The sequence below is a fragment of the Eschrichtius robustus genome, chromosome 12, assembly GCF_028021215.1.
Source record: "Eschrichtius robustus isolate mEscRob2 chromosome 12, mEscRob2.pri, whole genome shotgun sequence".
Taxonomy (NCBI): Eukaryota; Metazoa; Chordata; class Mammalia; order Artiodactyla; family Eschrichtiidae; genus Eschrichtius; species Eschrichtius robustus.
Genome location: NC_090835.1, coordinates 99,352,757 through 99,373,572, shown reverse-complemented (window position 1 = coordinate 99,373,572; position 20,816 = coordinate 99,352,757).

Genomic DNA, 20,816 nt, shown 5'->3' with positions numbered 1-20,816 from the left:
ATGTTAATTACCTTGACTGTAGTAATTATTTCACTATGTACATACGTATCAAATCATCAATGTTGTGCACCTTAAACACACGCAACTTTCATTAATAAAATAAACGCTGTTGTGTATGCAAAAAAAAACCCACACAAGACAAAACAAGCCATTAATCAGTATCCTTATCCTCCTCTCTAAAGAAGAGAAGGTTCTGAGCATGCTCTAACTTTTTCCCAATCTCTTCTCCTTTCATGACAGTGATGTATAGTTTTAGGTTCAGTGCATTTTAAACACAAAAGAAAAAAGTATTGTCAACATTATTTATGTTTCTGTTGAACATTTCCTTATACTTGCCATGATTTTTTACCACTTTGTTGCCTTTGGAGCTTACTGCTTCCTTGCGTGTTTTTTTTTTTTTCCCCTCAAAAGTGCATATTTTAATGTTATTTTGATGAACAAGGGTCAAATCTCCCTTAGTCATTGTATCTACTTACATAAGAATATATCTTCATTTTTCACTTGTTCTTAAATCGTAGTTTAATGCAGTCTGGAACTCTAGGGTCACGTTTTTGAATTTTTTTCCCTTAAGTACATTGGAGATTTTCTACTGATTTCAGCCACGTTTCCGCTAATGAGAGGGTAGATTGCAATGTCTGTCTCTCTGCCTCTCCTCTTTTTCAAAGATACTGTCTCTTTTCTGTCCCGAAGCTTCACTGTGATTATTCTGATTGTGGATTTATTTTTATTCATCTGGCTTGGTGTATGCTAGGATGCTTTTTTCAAACTGAGGACTTACGCTTTTCTATACCTCAGGAAAATCTGAAGTCATTTTCTCTTGGATTATTGTCTCCCATTCTCTCTCTCTCTTTTTTAAGTTTCGGCACTACCAGTGGATAAACTCATTCTACTCGTCATGTCTTGACTTGTTTTTCTGTGACATTTCCGCCTTTCTACCTCCCAATTCATCAATTATCTTTTATTTAGCTTTGTTAATTGCTAACAAAGGGATTCCTGGGAGGGGATGTTACTTTATATAGGATGGTCAGGGTTAAGTCACATGGATAAGTCTACCATTTGCCTATCCATTATGAGTTTTATTTCAAATGTTACATATTTATTCTTTTAGATTTACAACTAAGTCGTTTTTATTTTATAACCTCATGTTTTTTTGCTTTAAAATGTCAACACCCTTTTATCTCATGGAGTATTTTAAAGATACTTACTTTAAAGTCCTTTTTAAAGCTGACTATTTCTTTTTGTTCCCTCGGGTGTAAATTCTTCAGTTTGTTGGTTTAGTTGACTGCCTTTTATGGTCCTCACCTTACTTGTGTACTTTCTGAATTTTAAGAACCACCTTCTCTGTGGATTTTTCTCTTTCCGTTGGACAATTCTCTGGTTGTTAAGCCCCACAGATTACACATCTGCATCAGTGGCTAAACTTGAGGCTGTCATCCTGTGTATGTGGTAAAATTAAGTGCCCAGCATCCTTACGGAGTTCAAGCCCAGGTCCAGATATCACCCCAGCACCTCTGATTCCACCCTCAGGCATTTTGGATTTGAGAATTCTTTGTTGTGGGAGACTGTCTTATGTATTGTAGGATGTTTAGCAGCAATGCTGGCCTCTACCCATTACATGCCAGGAGCACCCTACACCCGGTCGCGACAACAAAAAAGTCTACAGACGTTGCCACATGTCCCTTAGGGGGAGAGGGGCAGGTTCTCCCTGACTGAGAATCACTGCTATACAGGAAGGAGTGTGAAGGCTCAGGGAGATGGAAAATTTGGCATAAACCTATTATTGCAACCTGAGCAGCTACTTTCTATTCATAATCCCTTGAGGGCCTGGAGGACACTTCCTTCACCAAGGCATTAAGAAATGTACCAGCATTCTCAAAAAACCTATGCGGTGGTTTTCTTATGAAGGTTGAAGATGACTGTGGGGGATTCTGCAATGGAATTGAGTTCTCTAATCTCAATGGGAAATGAGATTCTTAAGGGGTAGACATGAGGCGGCTGTACTCTACTCTCAGAGATAATGTTGGTTTAATCACCCAATAATCCAAAAGGGTAGAGTGATATTCAAAGTATTTTGGCCCACAGAGTCTGTGGTGATGGCTCATTGATCCCAGGATTCCTAGGAATATTAGTGGGCAGCACACTAAAGTGATGAATATTGGTAAGAAAATTCTAGGTCTAACGGGCAGAAATGTAACTCTAGTTGCCACCATGGGGGTTCATAACTTCTTACTCAGTTCTCAAACCTGAACTGGTGCATAGATTTTGAACCTGTCAATTGAAGGGGGAGCCAAGTTCTTTTCAGAAAGGATTCTGCAGTGAGGCTACTAATATGTACTGTGGATCCTCCTTCATGACAACTGTGTACTTGGGAAAGGGAAATACCCAGATCATCTGAGCTTATTGAATACTGGCTCTGAATGGATGCTAATCCTTGGAAATCCAAAATATTACCATGATCCACAGTCAGAGTGGAGCTTACAGAGATTAACTGACAGAATTTTGTCTACACGTGTCAAGAAGGATCAAAAAACTATTCTGTAGTTATCGCCCCAGTCACAGAATACTAATGGGAGAAGACACGCTTACTAACTGGCAACATTCCCGCATTGATTTCCCAACCCTTATAGTGAAATTTACTGTGGTAGGAAAGGCCAAGTGCAGGCCCTTGGAACTGGCCCACCACAAACTAGGCAGTATGGTAAATCAAAAGCAGTATCACATAAAGAAGATGTGACACATATATACAATGGAATATTACTCAGCCATAAAAAGAAACGAAATTGAGTTATTTGTAGTGAGGTGGATGGACCTAGAGTCTGTCATACAGAGTGAAGTAAGTCAGAAAGAGAAAAACAAATACCGTATGCTAACACATATATATGGAATCTAAAAAAAAAAAAAAAAAAAAGGTCATGAAGAACCTAGGGGCAGGACAGGAATAAAGACGTAGACATAGAGAATGGACTTGAGAACATGGGGAGGGGGAAGGGTATGCTGGGACAAAGTGAGAGAGTGGCATGGACATATATACACTACCAAATGTAAAATAGATAGCTAGTGGGAAGCAGCTGCATAGCACAGAGAGATCAGCTCGGTGCTTTGTGACCACCTAGAGGGGTGGGATAGGGAGGGTGGGAGGGAGGGAGATGCAAGAGGGAAGAGATATGGGGATATATGTATATGTATAACTGATTCAGTTTGTTATAAAGCAGAAACTAACACACCATTGTAAAGCAAATATACTCCGATAAAGATGTTAAAAAAATAAAATAAAATTTAAAAATAGCAGTATCACATACCTAGGGGAATTGCAGAGATTAGTGCTACCATCAGTGATTTGAAAGATGCATGAGATGTGATTCCTACATCACCATTTAACTCACCTATCTGGCTAGTGCAAAAGCCAGATGTGTTTTAAAGAATGATTATAAATTATCGCAAATGTAATCAAGTACTGATTTTAATTATGGTGATATCTTTTTTCTTCTGGAGCAAACCAACACCTTAAGACTGGTATGCAGGTTTTGACCTGGAAATTGCTTTTATTCTCCCTGCTTCAATCAGAAAAGATAGTGTGAAATAATTTGCATTCACATGGCAGAATTAGTAGTATACTTCTGTTTTACTGCTTTGCCTTGGGCTATGTCAACTCTGCTTCAAGGAATCTGATACCTGATATGCCTCAAAACAACGTGCCTTGGTGCCATTATGCTTATTGGATCTGGTCGGCAGGAGCAGCAAGAACTCTAGATGACCTAGTATCAATGAAACACAAGAGTGACCAAAAGTGAGAGAAAATAACCATAAAAGTTCAGGGGCTTGAAATATTGTTGGCGGTTTCTAGGAGTCCAATTCCTTGTGGCATTTGGGATATCCCCTCTAAAGTGAGACAATTTGCCAAACCTTGAACCACTCACTAAAGAAAAAGGCACACGATAGATCTCTTTGAATTTTAAAGGCAGCATATATTACACTAAGCATGCTGCTCCAATTCATTTACCAGATATTCCATAAGAATGCTGGTTTTGAATGGATCCAGAAGAAGAGAAGGCTCCAAAGAAGGTTCATGCTGTATTACAAGCTGTCCTGGTGCTTGGGTCATATGTTCCACCAGATCCAGTGGTATCAGAAATACCTGTGGTACCTAGAAGTCTCTGGAGAACCCCAAGAGGAGCTTTATAATACAAGTTGTAGGTTTTAGAGTAAGGACATGTCCTCTTCTGCCAACAATTCTCCATTTGAAAAGCAGCTCCAGGTTCCCTGGAGCCTGATTGTGGGAGACGAAATGATTATGCAACTCTTTTAATGAACTGGGTATTACCTGATCCACTGAATCATAGCATTCCATCTGCATACAATGGAGATGGTATATACAAAACTGGACCTGAATAGGTCCAGAAAGTACAAGGACACTGTACAAGCCAGCAGCTCGGACTCCCATGGTACCTGCCCCTACTGGTTTGTAACTTCTGCCTGGACCCATACCTAGAGGCACACAGAGGTTTCTTCTGAGCAGCCAAAGGAGGAGGAAATCATGTGAGCCTGGCTTACAGATGTTATCTGTACAGCATCTATATTACAGTGAAAGTGGTGAAGAGAAGTTTCCCAGGGGGCCTAACTTCATACACTATATGGAGTTGTCCAGGTCACGTGGCAGGAGGAATGGACTGGTATTCATTCATGAGAGGTGGCAGATGAGTTGATCTGCTGGATAGGAACTTGGAAAATTGAAATCCTTGTGCAAGAAATTCTGGGGGAAGTAGTAGTTGGATGAACTTTTAGAACGAGTCTGTAGATATTAGTATCCCACGTAAATGTCCAGCCTCCATTTCAGAGACTTCACTAATCAGGTAGTCAAGGTAAGTCACCTTGTGGATCTCAGCCAGCCTCCTTCTCCCATCACCCTGCATGACTACAAAATGAGGGCATGAAGGGCTATGCTTGGAACTTAATGGATTCACCAGGGTACCTCTGAGAACCACTCTCTTGCCAGTAGTTCTAGTAAAAGGAAAATTGTGGCAACCCAATAAATATAGGATGACTAAGCATTCATTCCTCATAAAAATGAAGGTTTAGTTACATCCTTATAGAGAACCCCATCAGGCCACATTGAATGTAAGGGAACCTGGGATGGATGGGTAGTAAAAGAAGGCAGGTATGTTTATCAACTTGGTCTTATGACCAGCTACAAATGTAGAACTATGTTTTATATGAATTGATTCTTCTCTCCCCCTTCTTCACCTTGTTCACCTGATAACATGTACTTATTTTTCAAGGCACAAGTCAAATATCAACTTCTGTATGTACCTCTTCCTGACTTACTTGAAAACCACGTTGAATTTATGTCACTATTTACATCCATTCTCTCAATAAATATTTATAAACACTTACTATTCTACCATTGAAGATACAGTACTGAAAGGATCAGGCATGGTCCCTACTCTCTTGAAGTTTGCAATGTAGTAGAGAGGCAAAGACAATAAATAAAAACAGCTACCTATATAATATGTAAGTTTATGATTAAAGCTAGGGAATAACACGAAGCAAGTTAAGGAGGCTTGGGATTCCTGGGAGGGGATACTACTTTATATAGGATGGTCAGGGTTAAGTCACATTGATAAGGTGACATTTGAGCAGATCTCTGAATCTGAAGTGAAGGAGCAAGCTGTGTGGGTAACAGAGAGAATACCATGCCAGGCAGGGATCCAGCCATTTCAAAGCCCAGTGGTAAGTATGCACTTGGCACTTTACAGGAACAGCAAGGTGGCCGAGTGGTGGGAAAATGCACCTGCTGTAGAGAAGCATAGGAAACGAGATCAGAGGCATAGGAAATGAGATCAGAGGTATAGGAAACTCGGAAGAAACTTGGATTTAACTTAAGGAATGATGGAGAGCCCTTGGGGGGTTTGAGTGGAACACTAACGTATCTGACATGTTTTAGAAGGATCACCATGGCTCTCTGCTGAGAGTGGTCTATAACTCAGCTATGGTAGAAACAAAGAAGCCAGATACAGGGTGTTGTAGTAACCAGAAAAAGATGATGGTGATGTCTATTAGTGTTCCAGCGGTGGAGGTGATGAGAAGTGCTGAAATTTAAGATGTATTCTGAAAGTAGACCCAACAGATCTATTGAAGGGTTAGCTGTGAGGGAGGTGGAGAGGAAGAGAGAGAGAGAGAAAATTAAGAATGACTTCAAGGTTTTAGGTTGAGCAGCTGGGAGGTTGGGGTTACTGTTTCCTGCCATGTGGAAACCAGCAGGAGGAGCAGCTCTGGGAGGGAATGAGGAGCTCAGTTCTGGGCGTATTAAATTTGAGCTGCACACTCAATGTCTCAGTGGAGATTTCAAGTAGAAGGTTGAATATCGAAGTCTGGAGTTCACGTTAGGATCTGGGTTAAAGAGCTATGGTTCTCTGTAATAACGCCTGTGATAGTCTATTGGTTTTGTTTGCATATTTATGCTCAAGTAAACTGAAAGCTCCTTAAGGCCAGCAAAAATTTGGAGATAATTCGTTACCTAGAAAAGAGAACGTAGGACTCCACTTGGCTGATAAAATGCTGGGAAAGTCACTGATTTGCAAAGCAGGTTGTAAGCCTTCAGCATTAGCTGGACGGGCACCCTAGTGAAACCCCAGCCAAATGGAGATAGCCTCGTAGAGCTGTGATTGGTGATTTCTGTCTTCACATCTTCCGTTGCCATTTTTCAGGCAAATCCTGGAAAAGGACACACACACTTCTACTTGCTGAGGGACAAGTTTCAAAATACAAAGCTGAGGTCATTGTTTTCTTCTTTTCACACCAGCCAGTTTCTTTCTCTTTCAGGGACCTTCCCCCCTCCACCAAAAGCTCCTTGGAATTTTGTCCATCAAGATTTCCCCTGTGCATTTAGGACAGGACCCCGTGAAAGAGGTGGGGTTGGCACCAGGGCCTCTGTTCTTCTCGTGAACACTTGTCCTTTCAGACCCAACATTCAGAGTGTCTTCTCTCTCTCTTAAATTTGCCGTAGTGCCAGACAGACATCAAAGGAGGCCGTTGGGATTGCTTACAAGATGCAGACAACATAGCGTCCATATAGGACATGGGTAGCAAGTGTTGAAGCATCCAGGCCTTCCTCCCTCTCTCTGAGGGGGTCTTCATGAATGTGTTACTCCCTCCAGTGAGGAAGACATAAAGAGTTCTCTGTGTAAAGCATAACCAGCCTTCCACACATCTGGAAAGCTTCCACAATCTGTTTGAACAAAGCCACTGGAGGAGGACCAATGTACCCTGGCTTTGCCGGCTCGCAGCGACACTGCAAGTCGCAGAACTGTTCCCGGAGAAGCACTGAGTTGGCTGCAGCAGCGTCCATGGCTTCATGCCATCCAGCTGATGGACGTTTGTCCACAATCGAGGCACCCTTCTCTTCACGCTGCTCACCTGGCTGGTCTGGACTGGGGACGTGACACCTGGATCATTCTGGAAGTCAGATCTCCAGTTGTAGTCACACATCCATCCAGCCTCCATCTCCCTTCCCCTCCCCAGTTTGCTTGTGGGTGTGTCCAAATTTGGCAGCCAAATTGCAAGTGTGAATTCTGCCATCTTCCCGGTGGGTCGTCAGTGTCAACCTCCTGTCCCACAGTTGCCTTGCTGGCTCCTTTTACCAATTTGTTCAGATCGGGGTCGTTTCCCAGTTGTTGAGATAAAATAACTAGTGTAATTAGGAAATCCCTGCATTTTCACAAAAATCCTTCACTCAACCATGCCTTCTCCTGGACGCTTGGATGTTGAGGTCAGAATTTTAGTGGTGTCCATTATAAGTAGAGATGATAATGTTATAGGTGTTTAGATGCTAGAATCTAAATCAATACAACTCTACTCTTGTATTCATTTTTGGCATCAGTATTTCATGGAGAGCCAAGTGTGGTGAGTCTTATTTTTATTTAAATTTTTATAGAATATAAAAATTCTACACATCTATATAAATTTCAAGTTATCTTAATCCTCTCTTTAACTTTTGTAGAGCTGCCTACATCTCACTTTGGCCAATGTAATCCTTTTTTAGAAATGATAGGGAGGGAGCTATTGTAAATTGTAGGAACATGTGAGGAATTCATCTCATATTTTCTACAAAGAGCAGATGTTTATGATCTGTAGTAGTGGACCAAGCACTAATGAGATGTTTAAGTCCTGTCTTGGTCTCTTTCTCAAAATAATAATTCTCTACATGTCTTTTTCTCCAATAATTTTTAATTATTTTTAATTTACTCTGACTTTTATAAAAGCCCTCTCCTGGTTTCTTTCAGGACCTGTACCTTTGTCCTGGGGGACATTAGAGAATCACAAGCTTCTGATTTTTATCAGGTCTGAGAATTCACAAGAAAAGGAGATACCAAGAAGCATAGGCTCCCCGTACAATAGGAACTAATACGTATTTTTAAGAATCTGATGAGACTCGGAATGTTTTTCCATTGGTCCCTTTCAAATTTATTTTAACAAAGTGCATACAAATTTGTATATTCATTCTAACTCATGTGTGCTGAGTTAGGCTGGAGTCTTGTAAAATGGTCTACACCTCTTCTTTCTTTCTCACAGGCCACTCCATGAGAGGACAAGTCTCTGGGAGGATATTATTGCCATTTTCACTCTAAGTAAGCACTATGAAAATAAATAAATGTACTCGAAACAAAACACAAATGTAAATTAATCATAGTAACAGTGACATGAAACAATGTGAAAACAACATTGTAACTTCCTCAAAGTTTAAACTAAGAACTGTGGAAAATTGAACTCTGATGGGAAATATCTCAGTTTTCTGTCTTGAATTCCTACATTATAGGGAATTTATCTACTTGCTGGTATTTCATCCATTCCTTGAAAGTTCACAGCTATTGTTCTTATGCACTATCTTAGCTATTAATTTTTGACCTATCAGAGGGAATCTAAGATTGTCCTGTGGAGATTATAAAATCCTGTGTTCTCCTGTTTTACATTCATCAGGGATTAAGATTAGCTGGATTATTCCAGGTTATAAAACAAGGCTATTAAAGATGCTCTCTGAAATGTGCTTACCTCCCACCAACACATACAGAAGGATATGTACTCAAGAGCACATATATGCATAGGCACACGTGTGCACACTCAACATGCACTATTTCAGGGGCTGGCAGTAGGATAATTCAGTTCTTCCCAAAATATACCTTGTGCTCTATTCATGGTCCTTATATTGGAACCTACTTGTGAGTGCTTTAGTTGAAGGGTTGAAGAGAGGAAGGATGTTTCAGGAATCTGCCCTGAAGATGATTAAGATGAACTACTTAGCAGATACAGTAGAAGATCTTTTGTTGTGTATAGCAAACAAGCAGCAGTAGATTTCCCAGGTTCCTAGCTCATTTAGTCTGCTTTGTGAACCTTCTGGGGCTGTCCTTACTTAGCACTGAATAGAATCTGTTTTGCAATATTTGGAAATTTACTCCTTATCTGGGCTGTCCCATTTTAATTTCTGGTGTTCTGTATGCTCTGCAGGGTTAATATACTAGATTTACTGAGGATATATTATCATTTATAGTTCCCAATTATTCAAGAGTTATATACTATTACAATTTCCATTCTACTGTTGAGAAAACTGAAGATTAGAGAGATTACCCTGGCCTCAGTCTCAGGACTGGTGAATAGTTTGAACTTGGGTCTCTTGGACTCAAGATACATGCCTGCTTCTAACTCCTATGCTAGACTGTCTCCAGAGTTCTGAAATCTAGGCTGGACTAAAGGTGCTATCTGTCCCCATCCTACATATAAATTAAGAAGGAAAGAGAGAGAAGCTTTCATATTCATTGTTTCTCTACTAGTCTGTTCTTCAGAAAAGCCAGAGTAACTCCTCTTACAGAAAACCCCTATTTGAGAAGTTTCCTGAGTCATAACAGCCCGAGGTTCAATAGGATTATGATAAATAGCAGTCATAAAACAGATATCTATGGTTTAGTGCCCACAGTAGATCACTAGAAGCCTAGGCTCCTTAGAGAGCTTTCCTTGGAGAGGTTTCCATGTCCGCCTACCTTTCAAGATGGCCTTCTTCTCCCGTCCCTTCAGGTTGGTCTCTGGTCTTCAGCCTCCCCCAGTGCTCCCCACTCCTGGCATTCTCTCTCACTCTCCATATTAGCCATGTTGCCATGACCCTCCCTGCTTTTCTGTTCAGCTCACTGAACTGCATGGATAACACCCTCATATTTTGTTCCTGGGACACCAAACTGTTTTGAGTTCTTAGTTTCTCATTTTTCTTTGTGGTTCCTTAGTTCTCTAGTCGAGTTCATTCACCCACAGAGCAGTCTGGAAGGCAATCGGAGTGCTGTGTCCCACACTGCACTTGGAGCCTCATGGCAAGCTCAGTCACCATGCCTCTCTCGCCACACTGGATGTTAAGGACTGGCCTCGATTCCAGGACAGCTCTGTTTCTGGACTATCAGCCCTCAGCCTCGGCTTGCCTAGTCACTGTATCTTTCCTGAGGCCACTTGGTCCTCCAGACAGGCCCAGGCATGCCTGACTTCTTGGTGTTCCCATGATTTAGGCCCTTGCTCTGGGACCTCTGCCTCCTATTTTTCATACCTTTTCTCCTGTGTTCTCATTTCAATGATCATCTGTCAGATCTTCTTAACTCTCTGACACCCCAGTCTTAACACTTTGAAAGCCCCCGCCTTCACCCATCCAACTCCCAACCAATATGGTATCCCCATTCTTCTGTCTTTTATGATAGTGTTTCTATACTATCATCCTTTCCTAGGACACAATTCCCTATCATTAGGCTGAATGAGGTCAAAAATACATCCCCATACGGAAGGTGCACCAGGCAGTGGCTCCTGGAGCTCTTTGCTCCTAACCAGAGGGCTCTGATTTGGGATATTCTTACGTTTGTCAGTGAGCAAGGCAATCTTCTAGCAGCAGAGGAAGAAAATATTGAACTGGTATTTTCTTTTATGTTTCATCTAAAGAAAAGTAAACAGTAAACTTTATAGTCTCTACTCTTTGTCTTGACTCTTGTTGCCCTTGGTGCGAGTGACAAAAGGTGCCATATCACACATGGTCCATGAGAGGTCCTGAAGCAAAGTGGTCCTGGAGGCTCGACAGTCACTTGGTCACCGGCGGCTGGCAGCATAGTGGCATATATTGTCATTTGTATTTCCCTGGTTGAGTAGATGACAGATGATATTATTTGGCTTTACTAAATTAAATCTCACAACATGGTTAAATGGCATACAAAAATGGCTGCAAAGAAATCACGGATTAAGTTAATACTAATAATTCTGGCAAAAGGAGAAAAAAAGAGCTCACTCTTGTGCTCCTCACATAAGCTCTCATCAGCCAAATTCAGAGGTAAAAATAATGAATATTTAATCTGGTATCAAACAGGAATTAAAATAATCAAGAATTCAAAAAGAATCCAAAATTATCAGGAGGACTATTTGATACATGGATTTAAAGTCCTTATGGTTAAGAATGAATCTCATTTAAGGATCTATATATCTGTGGTTTGAGATATCAACCACTGCAATTAGAAAGACATTTTAAAAGAATTCAAACATTATTAATAATATTTTAAGTGGGAGCTAAAAACTATTTGGTACCATTAATAAATAGAGAACAAACCATTAACAAAATAGTACCAATAAGAAATAAAAATTACTTTAAGGACATATTCGATTTTAATCTTATTCCTTTAAAATGTATGCTTTATAGTCATATATGTTGTAGATATAAACATGTAATTTTAAAATAATGAACTGTGCATATATAGATGCATTTGTTTAGTACTTTTGTATTGATAGGAATAAATGGCCAATAAAGATGTTAGAAACGGGGTCTTTGAGATGAAGAAGAAAGAGCAGGATGCTCTTACGCAAATTTATATTAGAAACATTTCAATATCGCTGTACAAAGAGTAAAAAGGAATTAATTTTCTCTGTCTTCTCTCCCATGATTTTCTCTTTAAAATTTCTTCTAATTTCAATGGCATCTCCATTCTGTTTTTCCTCTTTAAAATGGAAATGCCAGCTAGGCCAACTTCATCTTAACATTGTAATACTGTGAAACTAAGGCCAAGCACATTATATCTTTATTCCACACCTTCCGCTGCCTTCCCATCTCGACACCCCCCAGTGGCCATCAAAGCCCTGCAGGACCTCTTCCCACTTCTCCCTCCTTACCTCATCAACTACAATTCTCCCCACCTTCACGGACACTGCTACGCTCTGACTGGCACCCTTGCTCTTCACACCTGTCAGGAGGATCCTCCCTCAGGCTTTCGTTGTGTCCAGATTTTCACATCACTGATGCCCTGACCTACTTTAGTCTTTCCTCAATTATTGCCTTCATAGTGAGGCCTTCATTGGCCAACCAACGTTGCTCCTATCCTTTTCTCTTGCTTTACGTATGTCTGGGACACTTACCACCATCCAACATACTATCTACTTTTTTTTAAACAAATCTATTTATTTATTTATTTTTGTCTGCGTTGGGTCTTTGTTGCTGTGTGCAGGCTTTCTCTAGTTGTGGAGAGAGGGGGCTACTCTTCGTGGCTGTGCACTGGCTTCACATTGCGGTGGCTTCTCTTGTTGCGGAGCATGGGTTCTAGGCGCATGGGCTTCAGTAGTTATGGCACTCGGGCTCCGTAGTTGTGGCTCACGGGCTTAGTTGCTCAGAGGCATGTGGGATCTTCCCAGACCAGGGCTCGAACTGGTGTCCCATGCATTGGCAGGCAGATTCTTAACCACTGCACCACCAGGGAAGCCCCTATACTATCCATTTTATTTATCTGTTTTATGTCTATCATCCTCTAGTGCAATGTAAGCTCCATGAGGGCAGAACATTTTCTTTATTTATCTCTAATGCCTAGACACTGTCTGGCGTATAATTGAGTCTTAATAAATATTTGTTGAATAAATAAATACATACATATATTGTATGTTGTCCTTAAAGTTAGTTCAGTGACAACTGTCATTTAACTATAGTACAATTTAACTATAATAGTTTTATAATGTATGGAAAGGGAGGTTTGATTCACTCAAGGACTAGGACTTCTTGGAAGCGATTAATACTGTTGTTTTGATGCATCATATTTGAGAATAGGACAAAAGATTTCACCAGAAATAATTTGGGCTTTCAACATATAAAATATTTAATTTGGGAGACCTATGAATCTTTAAAATTCCCAGAAATACATTTAGAAGAATTCTCTTTTGATACATTTATTTCTAGGATCTCTATGTAAAAAATGCTGAGACCCTCTCTAAGAGTCCTTACAGAGTCCCTACAGAGGGTAAGTTCATGGATGCAGAATTGGAAATAATACAGATTCAAAGAAATGACTTCATTGATTTTCTATTGCTGTAGAGAAGGAACTAGAAGGAAACTAACTTGTGGCATCATCAAGACACGAGATTTTTGGAAAAACTAAATTCCAGAGGTGCCATGGGATAATCTAGGAAGCAATATGATTGGGTGAACCCACTGAGGAAAAAACACATGTTAGGGATTACAGTAGAGAGGAGATACGGCTTTAGGGTAACGTCAACTTCAATTTCTTTCTTACGGAAAAATCTGTCTTTCAGAAGAGGAGAGAACTGAGGGAATGAGCGAAGAGCAGGGGTTTATCAGTAGGATAAAAAAGAACAACTGCAGAAATATAATCAGAGTTATTACCAGTCTTCACAGAAAATGCTCACTTTAAAGGGAATTAATGGCACAGATATTTCCTTCTCTCAGTAATCAAACTAATTCTGGCCTAAAGGTAATGGAGGAAATAACTCATGGGGATGATGGTGCCTCTAAGTTATTTCCTCTGCTCTGTTACTACCATTCTTTTATCAGCAAGGAAAGCCTTCAGGGAAGAGGTCATGCACCAATTATCATCTTGCAGGACATTCCTGAAGTCACACATTTCCAGGACACAACTGAGATACTGCAAACATGAACCAAGTAGTTGCTTTCCTTCTGCCCTAAAGAGATTCCTGCCCAGCAGCTCATCTTTCAGCAGCTCTTATAGAACAAGTCAGTCAAGTTATCAATGTGCTGCCGAATAACTAGCCTCACTTGTTATTGTTTCTGACTTTTCTCAGGTAGAGACACTAGTCATAGGATATGCAATCTATTTTGATAGCTTTGTTGGGTTGGCCAAAATTCAACTTTTTATGATGTCATGCATGTATTAAGATTCAAAAATGTAGTCTTGCCTCTATGATTCTGATGCAAGGTACTTCTGCATTTTTCGTTAATAGAGAAACAGGACTTCTTTTAATGGTAATCAGTCAATAATCATTGTTAGGTTTTCAACTTTGTTACATGGAAAGAGCTTTCTTGTTCATTTTAAGATCCTTGAAATTAAGGGCTGTATCTAATTCGTCTTTCTTTCCTTACTACATTGCATTTGCCCATATTAGATGCTCAGTAAAAGTTTCTTATTTAAATGAATAGCTCAACTAATAAATGAAAGATTGAATTAAAAATGAGTATCAGAGACATAGTCTCTGTCCCTAAGAACCTTAAGATGTAGGTGAGGAAACAACACACAATCTAGCGGAAACATTGACATGGGATGGTAAATGCCCAACTGGTGGTACAGATGATAAGTTCTCATGAACTCCAGCAGTGGAAAGGCCTTCTGGTGGAAGTTGGATTTGAGCTATATATTGAAAAATGAGTGGGATTTCAGTAACTGGAGAAGATGTTAGAGTATCCCTAGTGGGATAGTGATAGGAGTAAAGGCCCGGAGATGGAGGTATGTTGGGTGTGTTCTGGGCACAGTGATGAGATTAGTTTAGCAGAGGAAGCAGGCCTCGAATGCCAGAGGAAGGGGTTTAGACTTTATCTTCTAGACAATGTTGAACTCTACAGTAATAGAATTCATTCAGTCACCAGATACTTCTAGACTCCAGGGGAGATGCTAGAGACAAAAGTTAAGGACAGACATAGAAATAAGTGCCACAAGAGTGATTGGTGCTCTGATGAACATGGGAATTAGGATATGGCTGTTGATTCTATTTACGTTGGTTTAGCATGCAAGGCTGCTGGCCCGGGCCCTGCCTTTCAAGTTGGTGCCCAGAGAGAGGAAAAAACCAATGGTTTCAGGAGGAACAGCCACAGACACTCAGCCTCCAGAGCAGTCTTCAGGCAATTCATCTCATTTCTAATTGTCCAGTGTTTTCCCATGAGACCAGAAATCCTACCCGACACACTGGGCACCAGACAGCCTATGGCAGCACTAATTATTAGCGTTTTCCAAGGTGTCCAAATCTATCATGAGTCATGTAGAAAATCTCTAAATTATTTTCAAGGTCTTTAAAAACTCACAGGAAAAAGTCATTGAATTCCTTAACACAACACGTATCTCTCCTTCCATCAAAACATATAATAGAAAATAACTAAGATTTCTTTATATTTTAGTGACTGTCGAAATGAAAATGAAGGGCACGTGCAGATTTTTTCATCATTTTTACCTCTTTTTAGGGAGTAGCAACAGCCAATAAGTAACCAGTTTAGTTTTTGGCACCGTAGATAATTATCACAATGTTAAAACGTATTTTAAAATATGGTTAAAACGTATTTTAAAATAAAGACCCATGTTTTTTCCTAAGTCTATAACCATGGTTTTTCAACCTCCAAGTAACAAGAGACTATTTAAGGTCGGCTGAGTTTTGCAGAGGAGACACCTTGCCCTTCCTAGACATGTAACTTACTTTAAAAGTGAACTTCAAGAAAACAAATCTATCCAGAATTTTAATGTGTGGGTGAGGAACTTGCCTTCGGCTAAGAGAACTTGATATCTTTCCCTGTTGAGCTTTTCAGTCTCACAGCTTAGTGGGCTAAGAACGTGTTGTGAACTTGGATAGCAGCCATTCTAGAAAAAACCTAAGCATGACAGGATTTGCTGTTAATGACTTTGGTAGCTTAGAGAAATGGAAACTGAGGCTAAAGGAGGTGAGGCAGCTTTCGTATTTCCAGTGAGGTATGGTGCTTGTTAAGAATGTCTAAAGATAGGGTCCTCCCCCTCACCAGGTGGTTCAGGGGAAACGCCTCCCCTCCCCATCCTAACCGAAGCCTCACATCGAGGACCATATAAGCAACCCCCGTTTGTGATTGACCTTGTCTAAGAAGCAGAGTTACATCAGCATTATATACTTGCAGGTGGTCTTACCTGACTTTCTTCTTAGCGTTTCAGCATGCCCCTACCTGGACCTCAGATACCTATCTTCCTAATAACCTATGACTGATCACCTTGGATCCCTGCCTTTCTTTCCTGCTCTGACCTCTGGGGACTGCCGTAGGCCTTTTACCTTCACCACCTGAGCTCCGACACCTGGCTTGTGCGGGCATTAAGCCAGGAGGACACTCCCATCCAGTTGTCACACTTGCTGGTCCTGACCTTGACTTTGATTTCCTTCCTGAACTGCCATTCTCAGACACCACACTTCAGCAAGACCTCATTTACGGAGGCCTGCGGATTCACTTCCTTGGGAAGTTTTCATAAGAAAGGCTGAATAAACTTGCTTAGATAGAACAAGTCTAGCCTTGGCTTCAGAGGCATCCTTATAATTCTCTGACTCTTACCAACATGGTTGCTATAAACCACAGAGGGCCAAGCTAGAAAGAAAGAATTTCTGTGGGTTACGAAAAATTTCTGACAATCTCATCTCAGGTTCAACTTCAGGTCTCCCTCACAGGAGATGTGTCCTATTTGTTTGGATATAAGTTTTAGAAATACGAAAAGGAATGTAGAATTACCATGATATAAACTAAAGCAAGAACCACAAAAATGAAGGACTTCCATTTCTCCTCTAACCGTTAAATATTTCTAGTAAGAAATCTACATTGACATCCCTTATCATTTATTTCACCTTTAGAGAGATTTCCGAACTTTCTTTAAATTGTGGTGGCTTGCTTTTTGTTCAAGGGATTGGAAGCAAGTCAGGCTTTTCTGAATGAAGCCTCCCTCACACATCTGTGTAAAGGAGATAGCAGCGAAGCCTTCTATACCTTGACCTTGGGGCCCAGAAAGGTGCAAGGCAAGAGCATTGTCTTGAAAACACAGAACAAGATGAACTGACATCAGACATCACAGAGTCTGGGAAGGACATGCCCTTGTCAGGCTGCCCCATATCAACCACTGTGGGACGTGCAGGACCCCTCAGAGGTGAGGTGAGGCAGGGAACGGGATTAGGCTGAAGGAAGCCCTTCTCTCTCTCCTGGTGTGTTGGCTTAGCACACAGGGCTGCTGGCCCGGTCCCCTGCCTTTCATGTTGGATATTTTCCACCGTGCCCAGAGAGAAAGAACAATGGCTGCACGAAGAAGGGTTCCCGAGGCTCGGCCCCAGGAGCCATCTCCAGCCAATTCATCTCACTTTGAACTGTTCAGTATTTTCCCACGAGAGCTGACATCCTACCCGACACACTGGCCACCAGACAGCCTGAGCTGGGCATTTCCTGCAGCAGCGCTAATTCCTAGTGTCTTTACAAGAATCCTGACCCAGAAATGCACCTCAATAGGTAAGGAGTTAAAAAAACAAACAAACAGGGGAACCAAACGGAGAGAGAAAACATTCTTGAGCTCCGGGGAACTCAGAAAGGGTGGCTGGGGCATGGTTCACACGTTGGCCAGCCAGCTCTGTTCAGGCTGATAAGTCATTTTGAGAAAAACAAATGAATTCATATCTGATAAACCAGCACATTGATAATACCGAATTCCTTTCGCCTTTCTAAGACTCTATCAGGGAGGGGGGATAGATAAGTCCTCGCTTTGCCAGGGCTGAAGGAGGTAAGATTTACTGTAGATGCTACACAATGGAATATTTCTCGGTTTAATCAGTTCTGCCAGGATTCTGCGCCCCTTCCCCCCAAATAATTAAGACATGCCTTCATGTCCCCATACCTGCTGTGACAATGGCAGTTGATAGAATCTGTTTTGAGAGAGTCCATTGTTCCAATCACAAATAAGAACAGCTAAGTGGATCCCAGGAGAGTTTTTATAATTTTTTTAAAATGTTTTTGAGGGGATAGTTCCTGGCTGTCCTGCCTGAATGGTACTGACTGCACACTGTACACGTATATGCATATCTACACAAACATGAAAGCTATTCCCCTCATAGTCGTTCTCAGACATCACGCAGCCCAGTGACCCCAGAGAAAGACAGTGTAAATAAATTAGAGACCGGGGCTGGATCTGAATTGCTAGCTTTCTAGATTTACAGCGAGACTTCTGAATTCTGCGTCCAGGCTTAGCATGACTTCTATTTGTCATTTATTCTTTGCGATATTAAACGGTAGAACATGAAGAGTCAAAAATGCCTGAATAATCTAGTGGCTGTAAGCAGGGCTTATGCCAAGTAGAAAAGGAGCCCAGAAGAGCAATTTCTGATTCTTTCTGGGCAAGTGGAGGATTTGTTTATACAAAAGGTGATATTTAAGCTGGATTGTGAAGGATGGGTAGGAAATAAGCAGGTGCCTATTTCCAAATACACCTGGCACAGTGTTGGTGTGCTTAAATCTTCATTCATTCACCGGAAAAACCTACCTAAGCACTGGGGATATAATGATTAATAAGATGGATTTTGTTGTTTTCATCACACAAGATGATGCAGTTGTTTAAGAACTACAGACAAGCCAGAAGACAATTATAACACTGTCTGATAAAAAGTACCAAGGACTAGGAAGGAGAGACAGCGTGCTTTAGCAGCACATAGTAGAAGGATGAGGAAAATTAGGCTCTCACTTCCACGCTGCCTCTCCTTTGGCCCTTACTCACTGAAAGGAAGAGTATGTGTTCTCTTGTTATTGTTTCCACGGCAACAAAGCAACTTACTTCTCGGAGTCCCTTAGGAGAATTATCAGATGTAGTTTTGATCAAAAGATTCAGCAATAAGGCTAAATTCATCCTCCTGTTTTTCTCCCAGAAGTCCAAATTAAGGGGTCCTTCTTAAAATATGGATTCGACTTTGTTTTCCAGCAAGTAGGACCTTGGTGTGTAACTCTCTCCACTTCTCCTTGCTCAGTGCTGCTGGCTCTCAGACAGTTCTCAGCGAGCCCCAGAGAACATCCCCTGCTCCACACCGGGATGTAGATGGCACCCTTCTCTTGCCTGCAGCCACTCCACCTGAATCTATGAGGCAGGTGCCTCTCTGGGCCTCAGTTTCCCTTAGTCCCAAATAAGAAGTTTAGACGAAGTGAACGCTAAGGTCCTTTTCAACCGTCTTACGTTCAGAATTTCCTTTTTTTGTTCGTTTGTTAGATGAGTCTTTGAAATCAATAGTGCTTTTGTATCATTAGAGGGCAGACTTCCCTTGGAGTAGAAAACGAAGGAGAGTTTGAGAAATTAAAATATTTGATACGAACCATTGGATTCTTCTCTTGAAAGGTGAGTATCAGAGGAGGAGGGAATGGAGAGCGGTGGAGATAATGAAGGAATCGTCCGCTGAGCCTGGAGCAAATGTTCACTGTTAATCGAATGTTTAGTGTAGAGTGAATTGTGTCAAACTACAGGTCCCGTTGGTAGGTCATGAATCCGTTTATTACATCATAAATAGCATTGAAAAATGAAATAGAACAAAATAGAAAACAGAGTGTATTCCGTGTAATAAGAAATAATTTTTCATGAAATTTTGCTTCATACATACATGCATGGGGATGAGTACTCAATCACAATATAATGTTTATTTCAAACTGTATGTAGAGGTCAAACATCTTGAGAAATATTGGTCTAAGGGATCAGATGTTACTTTTAGGATTAAATGTTTAAAATATTTTTACACTGACATGAAAATTATACTTTAATATCTGGCTAAAGCACAGCAAGACTCACACAGATAAACCAGAGTAATAAGTATTACAGACCTAATACTCTTGAAGAAATAGAATACATTCCGTTTCATCCATAGATACCAATATCTTTTACCTTGAAACTTGTAGCACTTTCCTCTCTTATGAGTCCCTTTTCTTCTCTTTTTAAAACCTTCATAAACTGATTATTGGCTTCAGAGCCAGACCTGCATCGATCGCAAATCCACCATTCCCTATGTGTATGCCTTTGGGAAAATAATTTAGCCTCCTCTGCCCAGTTGCCTTATTTTTAAAATAGGGTAATTGTGCTTTGCACACAGACTTGTTTTTACTATATCAGCTAATGTATGGAAAGTGGTTAGTCCGGTCCCCAGGACATAGTAAGCTCTCAATAAATGATAGTTCTCACGGTTAAAAGACAATTAAACAGTCTTCCCTTATTAATTTAGGAGGTTGGAGTGCAGAACAAGCTAGGTGATGGCTAACAAACCAACATGGAGCTCCACTTCTGGGCAGGTTGCATCTTTGTCCTTACCTATCCCTGAGAACCTAGGTATTTGGCAAGAATAATAAATTAACGCAGATAGCAAAGAATAAAAGTTGATCTCAGCTCACATTCACCTCCTTCAAACTGCCACTTCAATCTGGCTAAGAGGCTGTATCATTTCTGGGCTGTTTTCCAGTTGAAAAACTAAAGAACATGGCGTCTCTGTTTAGGGTGAGTAAGTTGGCTGCTGACTTGAGACAACTCACTGCCCTGAACGGAATCCCACTTCCCACCTCTGCTTCAGGTCATTATCCTGAAGAACAGCATAAAATGTTGACAAGCAGTGGCTTTTAGAGTGTTCCACGATAGAGGAATTCCATAAAGGTTGCACAGTTGTTTTTTTAATGAGTATCCAGAAGTCTTGTTATTTCTCAATATCACCAATTGGAGGTGATGAAATTCATGTGACGTTCATAAAACATGGAACATCTTTTATCCTGAAGGTCATGCTGTGCCCTCGCTTACGGTCAACAATCT